Source organism: Morus notabilis, unplaced genomic scaffold, assembly GCF_000414095.1.
Source record: "Morus notabilis unplaced genomic scaffold, ASM41409v2 Scaffold99, whole genome shotgun sequence".
Taxonomy (NCBI): Eukaryota; Viridiplantae; Streptophyta; class Magnoliopsida; order Rosales; family Moraceae; genus Morus; species Morus notabilis.
In genome coordinates, this window is record NW_010362482.1 from 356890 (window position 1) to 366013 (window position 9124).

Below are 9124 nucleotides of genomic sequence, written 5' to 3' on the forward strand. Positions count from 1 at the left end.
ATAGTTTACCTATGGTCTCATGCAAAAGCAGTAATTCAGCAAAGAATCACCCATTTTAGAGTTGGTTTATCGGTCGAAAAGCATAAATAAGCAAATTTAGAGTTAGTTTACCCGAAGTAACCCGGCCGACCCGAGGTAACCGAATGGTATACGGGTTCTGTGATTAATTAACATGTTGCGGCCCAGTATTTTCTCAAGCCGATTATTGCGGGCCCGCCTAAAATAAGCCCAAAAACTGACTCTACCCAGCCAACTTTCACCCCTAGTTCCAAATCCATAAATAACAATTTTCTCAATTCAAACGACAAACTATTTTTTGCATCATGTATGAGGCAAGAAAATTGTAATAGCATCAGTGACACTTAGAACCCATGACCCTCCAAATTTCTAGAAAGATTGGCATTGATAGGCCCAACATAATTTCTCCCTGATCCAAAACCACATGTTCAAGTACTTATCACTCTGGTGTAGATTGTTCTTTGAGCCCAATTGAGTATTGATCAATTGGTGTGAGGATTATATACGTGCATGCTGTTGGGTGAAAATATGCATGAGATCCCGACGTTTCTCGTTCGACTCTTCATCTCTGATCTTATCTGAAATTCCGAGATTATGGAGTAATGTGGGTCCCAAGGAAAACTCTCAAATCAAGTAACATATTTGAGAAATTCAAGCAGAATAGTATTAGAGACACCAACTTGTCTATATTAAATGTAGAGTGTGTTTGGGATTGTTTTTGAAACTCGCAAAAATATTTTACACAATAAACGATACAATTATAATGTTTGGTAAAAGTGTATAAAAACATTTCGCACACAAATCAATGTATTTTTTAAGTTATTATGAGAAGTTGTTATATGTAGCGTTTAGATTATAATTCTACTTCTGCTTTTACGTTTAGTAAAAGTAGTGCTTCTATTAAAAGCACAACAATTATTTTAAAAATACAACCTTAAATTGGCTCATAATTACTTATTATTAATTGATGTGATAATATTTTAAACAACTTCTAATAAAATGATGAAAACTCACATATTACATAATTAGTATAAAAAAATTGAGACTAGAGTGATATAGTTGGTTTGTGTAGCATTATTCATTTTAGAAATACAGAAACATTGTTTAACTTTAGAAAAAAAAAAGCGTACCTTTTACTTTGCATCGAACCCTATTTATAGGCTCAAAAGAACGTACTCAGACGATTCACTTCACTAGAACGTTGTCGTTTTCCTCGCAAATTCTCAACATTGTTTTGTTTATTAAGAACGCTATGGTTTCTTTCCTCGTTACCATCAAACTGCTGATTGTCTAACAATGAATTATTTCACTCCCATAAATATATATATATATATATATATACACATTAATGCATATATAAAGTTAGTCATGCCTAACTAAAGTTCCAAACATCTCACTCTTATAGAAGTTTTGTTTTCTTTTGACATGATATGATCAAATCCTGTTGTTTTACTTTTACTCTCTTGATTATCACTAAGCACACCGTGATATATGCATAATTACTGCCGAGTTTAATACTAATAAACTTCCAACTTTATTCATGTGACAAACTATATTGGCCGAATAACCCGACACTTGCAATCTTTTTGAGAGCGAGAGAGCGAGCGAGAGAGAGAGAGAGAGAAGATTGTGCATGTAATAATGAGAAGTTTGACTTAACTGCTATTTCCATGTTGGTTAAGTGGGAAAAGAAATTAAATTAATGCAAGCCAGAATCGAAGGAAGATATTGGCATAATTAAATCCATATAGCACGGCACATGATCCAATCATTAAGAGGTTTATATATTATGTTTTAAATAGCCTAATTAATCATATCAATACACTTTAATCTTTGTAGTAGCATGTTATGATTCATGCATTACTATATTCCGTTTCCATATTTGGCTCTTGACTCTCTATAAATAATTATATCATAATGTATGTGTACACAAACGTACTTGTTCATATATACGACTTCTTCACAAACATGCCATCATGTTCATATCTATATCTGTTAATGTTTTCTAATGTTATGTTTTATGGAAGACGGAAGTTATTTAATGCCAAAAATCTTGTGTGCCCTTTTTGGACAAATAGTTAATTAATTTAGAGAGACGTTGTGGATGAGCTGACCAATAAATGAAGAATTTATAAGAGTTGAAATTGAGGATGAATCAGCATAAATGGTACGCAGCCAACCACATGGCTCTTGCCCATCGGCTCATGTTATATATGTGATGTATTATAAATATATGTGTAAATGGAAATAGTAACAAGTCTTAATGACCATGTGCAGAACCTCAGTTGCCTTAAGTGCCTAGCAAATTAAGGAATTATTATGGTTATCTTCATTTTATTGATTTGAGTTTAGAATTTAAATTTTATTATAGTAAAAAGTTATCAGAAACAATCACATTTAATTTTTTTAGTACAGTAAAAAGCTCTCACATAAAGTCACGTATCAATTCAAATTAAAAACTCGAATTAAACGGAAACTATGAGTTTGAAACCTTAATTATTAGAGCCCCTGGTCTTTAGGGCGTACGTCTGCCTATAGTAGTAGACGGTGTTGTAGACTTTGACTTGCTGGTTTATGGCTCACGCTAAGCAGCAATTCCCAGAGGGAATGCAAAATTGAAAAATGTTTGCGGGCACCATTGTCAATAGAAGCTGTGGATCTCATCTATAAGCCTTTATGTTGCAGAACCTGCTTTTTATTATTAGTGAGTGGTGCTCGGTACAAATATTATTATCCAAATATTTGCCTTACTTGGTTAGGGCTCTTCAATTGGTTTATATTATTAGAGAAAATAGAAAAAACTAAGAGAAAAGAATGTTGAGTTAAGATTTACTTCAGATCAACTATTTTTCCCTTAAAAAAAAAAAGATATGTTCTTATTATAATAAATAATTTGCAAAAAAAAAAGATATGTTCTTAAATTAGATAATTAATAAGTTATTTTATGCAGCCAATATGCATTTGTTTTTTGAAGGGCAGCCAATAAGCATATTGGACCATTCTAAGCTATCTAGGTGCTCCCCAGCCCCCACATGTAAAAATTCTAAAAATAAACTAATTAATTTCTCTAAAAAAATCCTGAAGAAAAAGCTTCAAAAGGAGATAGGGAAGAAAAAACTAATGGAGTAGCTTATGGATGCTAATCACATTCAAATTTTTGTATTACCACTTGAGGATCAACTTACTGAATTTAAGGAATGTCAATATATACTTAACAAGATTATGGCATCTTTTCAGGACAATTTGTTTTTACACGGATATATTTTATTTTATTTTTTATGTTTTATTTTTTATTTTTGGTATGATCAGTTGGTGCATTCATGATGAATTAGTTGAGAGGGAGGAAAAAAAACTTAAATGAAGGGGAAAAAGGAAAGAAAAAAAGTAATAAATTTGGTTGAAAATAAGACGGTTATGGTCCCTACTTGTGCTGTAGAGTGGAGGCTAACTGCTATTCAAACAGGCCTGATCTTCTAACATTGATAGAGCTCAATTCAAATAAATTATGTAGCATTTTCATCCTCTCTTTAAATTCTCTGCCAATAACACAAACACACATCTTTATGCCACCTTGTTTTGTGTACTTTTTATTTTAGTTTTTTTTTCCTTTCCTTTTTTGGATAATGTAGTTTTTCTCCTTTCCTATGACAAAAAATGAACGATAATATTTACTGCGTCCTCTCTTTATATAGTTTATCCCAAAGAAACTACAGAGAAAAGATAGACTAGTACTAGATTCAAGATAGGAGATATATATATGTACATGTATACAAATATATATATATATATATATATATTATGCAGGCATTTATTGGATGGGTACGTGAAAGCTCTGTACGCATGGTATACGTGTACATAAGAGGTTTGTGCGTTTTAAGCTGTCGGTTCTCAAAATTAACTTGCTATTTTGTACGTAATTTCTGTATTACATGCTTAATCTCTACTAAACATCCTCGTAATTACCTGTACTATAATATAGGCAGCGTACAAGCTAGCTAGCTAGCTAGCTAGCTATCTAGTTAGTCGTTAAATTAGACGATCACCTCAAGCAATTGATCACCGCAAAATTAGCAGCTTATTAAGGTAATCAGCGAAGTGTTAATGGTTTTTTTCTCTCTTTTTTTTCCCCTTGTTGGGGAGCATAATCACCAAATGTTCAAGATACGTAATGATAACAATGCAAAAATGATGATCATGATCTTATCCACATGAATATGTATATCATGTCACATTATAATGCCCCGATTAAAAGAGCTGAAATCTTGCATCTTATCATTGTGGGAGAAGACACATGATTTGCCTAGAACAAAATACGGATGCGAGCGAAGACATGCCACGTGGCAACAGCCCAGAGGATTACCATATGTTGCTAAAACACAAAAGTCATCCCTCCCATAATGCACACCTAATTAATCAAACTTTGCCATTTTATTTGTCTTCATTTTCTCTCTGGCCTTTAATGGAATTCTCCAGCGCTTTGGCTAGCTTGGCTAGTGATCCACTTACATTGTCTGGTCTCGTCCAAGTATAAACTTGGAAATAATATCTATTATTAGTGGTCATCATGAACCTTCGTTTTTTTCTTTTTTTTCCCTTCCAACCAATAAGAGATTGACATGTAAAATAATGTGAAACAAATATGTCCAAAACTTAATATATATATATATATATATATATATATAATACCATTGCTCTATATGATACGAAATAAGTGTGCAGTTTGATCAGCAACCAACCACCATTAACGGCCGGGCTTGTTCTAGCTAAGATTCTCTGTAAGGAGTTCCTTCACAAACTGAAAATATGGAAATCAAAGGGCTCCAATTTGACCTTACATCCCCAGGGTGGGTCCCAGCGCGGAAGAATATAAGGGAACAAAGCCACATGGGAGAACATGCGTTTCCAAGATAGAGTTGGCCATGTCAGCCCCTGCGGACGGATGGTACGGACCCCATGTGAGCTAATTCAATTCAGATTGCAGACTTAGCTAGAGAGCCTCCTCTTCCCTTTATATATATACACTTTGATATAAAATGAAATAAATGGTGGTCACAAAAAAAAAAAAGTCACTAACTAATAAAATGGTCCTTCCTATATATCACTTATGTCTTCACATTCGTTTGAAACTTTGAATCAAGGCCTCAACTGATCATATATATATATATATATATATATATATCATGCGCGGTTTGCGGTTATAGCATGTGTTGTGTTTGAAGTGTTTGCTTTGTGTTGTGTTTGAACTGTTTGCTTTTCTTTTCTTTTTTTAATTTCAATTTCTTATATATATATATATTATAGTTTATGACTATTTCCTATAAGTATAAGCTATATTATTTATTCATGAATTTATATATTTGGGGTTGGAATATATATAGAATAAACCAACGTGTATCATTAACCCAAAAAAATAAAAAAATAAAAACCAACGTGCATGTATGAAGTTGATAACCAATAAGCATAGATTAAATGATCAAAGATATTCGTTTAAGGAAGAAAACAAATGAGGCTGGAACAAATAAGAAAAAGGTGTGGTTCGACTAGAAACGACATGGGGTTTTGGAGTTTTTGAAATTTTAAGTCATATTTCATCAGAAAATGCATCAAAACGGGAAGCAAATGATTCTCCCTCAAGGCAAGTAATTAATCCATTTAGTGTCACCCTTTTCTTTTCATTGTTGGAAGTTTTGCCCTGCCTTTTCAAGGAATTGTAATAGGTCCTTCATTAAATGGATTGAAACATGTCTGGTCTATCAAATTTATTTATGAAAGAATCGGTAAACAGAAATGGAATACTAATCTTAAATAATTTTATGGTAAAGCATTTACTTAAGAGGCTTTTAAATGAGTTATCACTACAACAAAAAAGCTTATTTGCAACGACTAAATGTCGTCACAAAAGAATACGTTGTCGTCGGTAATATTATATTTGCAACGACATGTCGTCATAAATTAGTCGCCGCAAAAGATTAGACACAAATAATATATTTGCGACGATAAAGTTTTGAGATATCGTCGCTAATACATTAGCGACGACTGTCGTCGCGAATAAGTCGTCACGAATGTTCCGTCGAACATGTCGTTAATGATGACGTGTTCAACATTATTTGCAACGATATATGTCGTCACAAAAGGGTTAGATGTCTCGATAGTGATTTAGACTATTTGCGATGACTTTTTTTAGATTTGTCATCGCAAAAAATGTTTTTCTTTTTTTTCCCTAATTTCCTAATAATATTAATTAATAATATATAAATTAGAAGAATATTTAATAATAAAATAAATCAATAAAATTTATATTTGCTAATAAAATATTCATATAAAAAGTCAACACAATAATAAAATAAGTATTAAAAAGTAAATTAATCAATCCATACAAAAAAGTATTGATAATAAGAAAAATAAAAATAAATATTTTAATCTCCTAAATTATCCGCATCGTCGTCCTCATCCTCGTTTTCTGCGTTTTCCTCTTGCGACGGCGGCAGACGAACCCACGGTTTAGGACGGTTAAGTGGCAAGAAGTTAATGTTGGGATTCATCGTGCACAAGGCTTCTATTATCATCTATTGGTTGTCAAACACTTTGCATTGCTCGACATAGATGTTGTTCAGTCAGTTTTGGACATGCTGGGGCAAATTAATCGACGATGACCCGTCCGATTGCAAAGCAGATGATGAGGTGGAAGCGCTTGAATAATTCCTCCATGGCAATGTCGGTCTTACTTCCTTAGTGTGTTCTCTGCGCTTGCCCAAGACTTAGGACATAATCCCCTCCTCAGTGACCGGCGTCGATGAACTTTCGCCAGCAGACTATGTCATCTGCGTGGTTCTTTCCCCCTCCATCTGAGCCTGCAAAGGTAAAGGAAATAAAAATGAATAAAAATAGTATAATATGTTATGTTAAATATGAAAAAAGAAATAAATTTGATTATAGAGACTTCGACAAGTAATAAGTTTTGAGAGTATGGGTTATAGCATATAATACCTGACTAACAATGTGCCGGGAGTCTCGTCAGATCAGGTGGAGGCTGTGATCCTCATGCATAGTCGGTGCATGTAGCTACTGGGCCAGACATCGAGACATTGTGTCGTAAAAAAAATTATTTGTTACTTTTTTCGGTACGCAATTTCTTAAAAATTTTATAAAAAAATTCGTAAATATAAATTAACTACTTTGGTTCTATTCGTCCTCACTACGAATGTCTTCAACATCATTGACACTTTCTACGTCCTCATCATCTTCGGACTAGACAAGCTCATCTTCGATATAGTCAAACACAATTTCATCATCACCATCGTCAACAAAGTCATCTTCAGTGGGCAACTTGTCTCGCAAGTATGCGTTGACGTCAAACGTGACGGTATTTGCTTTGATATCAGGCCGATCAAATGTTAAGTTATCCAGTTCAAGTAGTTCAACTACTAACTCAACATTTCGTGATTCTGTATCTTGAACTATCGTGACCTCGTCGACGTCCTCTTCTAGAAAACCTCATGTATGTTGATGCCCAAAATGTTCCACAACTTTCCAATTCGGACCGTTAAATAAATCATCAACGTAAAAAATATGTTCTGCCTGGGAAGCTAGAATGAAAGGTTCATTCTCATACCACAAGTCCTTAATGAAGATACTTATTATATTCTTGTATTGTTGAATTCTTCTTCTTTCTGTCCGAGTGTCGAACCACTTACACTTGAAAAGGAAGACTGAATTGTTGTTAATGTATAGTAATTCATAAATCTCTTATAAAACTCTGTAGAAAACCTGATTATTTACCCCGCAGACACAAATGCCACTATTCTGAGTAGTCCGGTCCTTGTCCCGGTTGTATGTTAAAAACTTAACTCCGTTGACTACACAACCAAAATAAGATTGAACAGAGAAGCTTGAACCAGATGATAGTGAAACCAGTTGATCGGTGACTTCTGGAACGTTACTTTGTCGAAGATTGTATATCTATAAAAAAAATGCATAAATTAGACTTGTTATTTAAATTCGGAATGGAATTCAATCTAGTTAGATGTGCATACCTTGTCAAAAAACCAACTTGGAAATTCCCTCGCCTGAATTACATCAAACGATTGCCCACGACCCCTTTCCTCTAAAATTTTAATGTGGTCATTGTTGTAGTGTAATAATATCAATGAATGATTAAATAAAATATGATACGAATCGACATAAAATTAAGTTTTATAGAGATATTCTTACTCAATGTATCATTGTATTTTAGGACAATTGTGTAAGATGTACCACTCGGTCTTTGTCTGTAAGTCGTTATCCAACATGATCGTTATCATCTTACCAATGGGGGTGAATTTTTGTAGTAAAAACAGACAACTTATCACCATACTCGGGGTCTGCTGGTTCCCGAATCGAATTCGGGTGCGGAAGCGTGGGGATGAAAAATAGCGGATCGTGTATAACAAAATTTTTCATAAAACTTTTGAGATACTCTATAGATTATATTAATTTATGCACGAATAAATTAATCACATTAATTTACATCATTCAAGGATCAACCGAAAAATACCTGGAAGCCGACTCGGATGATAACTTGAATTTCTTTGACCACGAACAGTCCTTGCTCCAAGCTTTGTGTTTAGAATACCAAAGTCTTCCACGTCAATTCCTTGATTCCACGTAGATGTGTGTGTGGGCACACGTGAGACAAAACAGGTTTCTTAAACACTCGAATTTCTGAAACACCAACGCATGCACGATGTGAAATTTTTGGAGAAAAATATTTTGTTCTCTTTTTCCTCTATGAGAATTTCGGCCACACTTAATTAGGGCTTAATATATGTTAAAAATTGTCTCTACAATTTTCTATCTTTCTCATATTTAAAGAGAAGAGGTCAAACTTCAAAATAGAATCAAATCCTTATCTCCAATTTTAAATTTGGAACAAAAAATCCCTTCCCCTTATCCACTTGGTGGCCGGCCTTACTCTAGGGTTTTATCCCTGTGTGTGGCGCCTATCTCAGATAGGGAAGGAAGAGATTTTATCCTTTATCCAGTAGTCCAATTTTAATTTAGATTCAAATTCGAATTTAAGTCAAAATTAAATTAATTTGAATTCTAAATTGAACAACTTATCAAATAA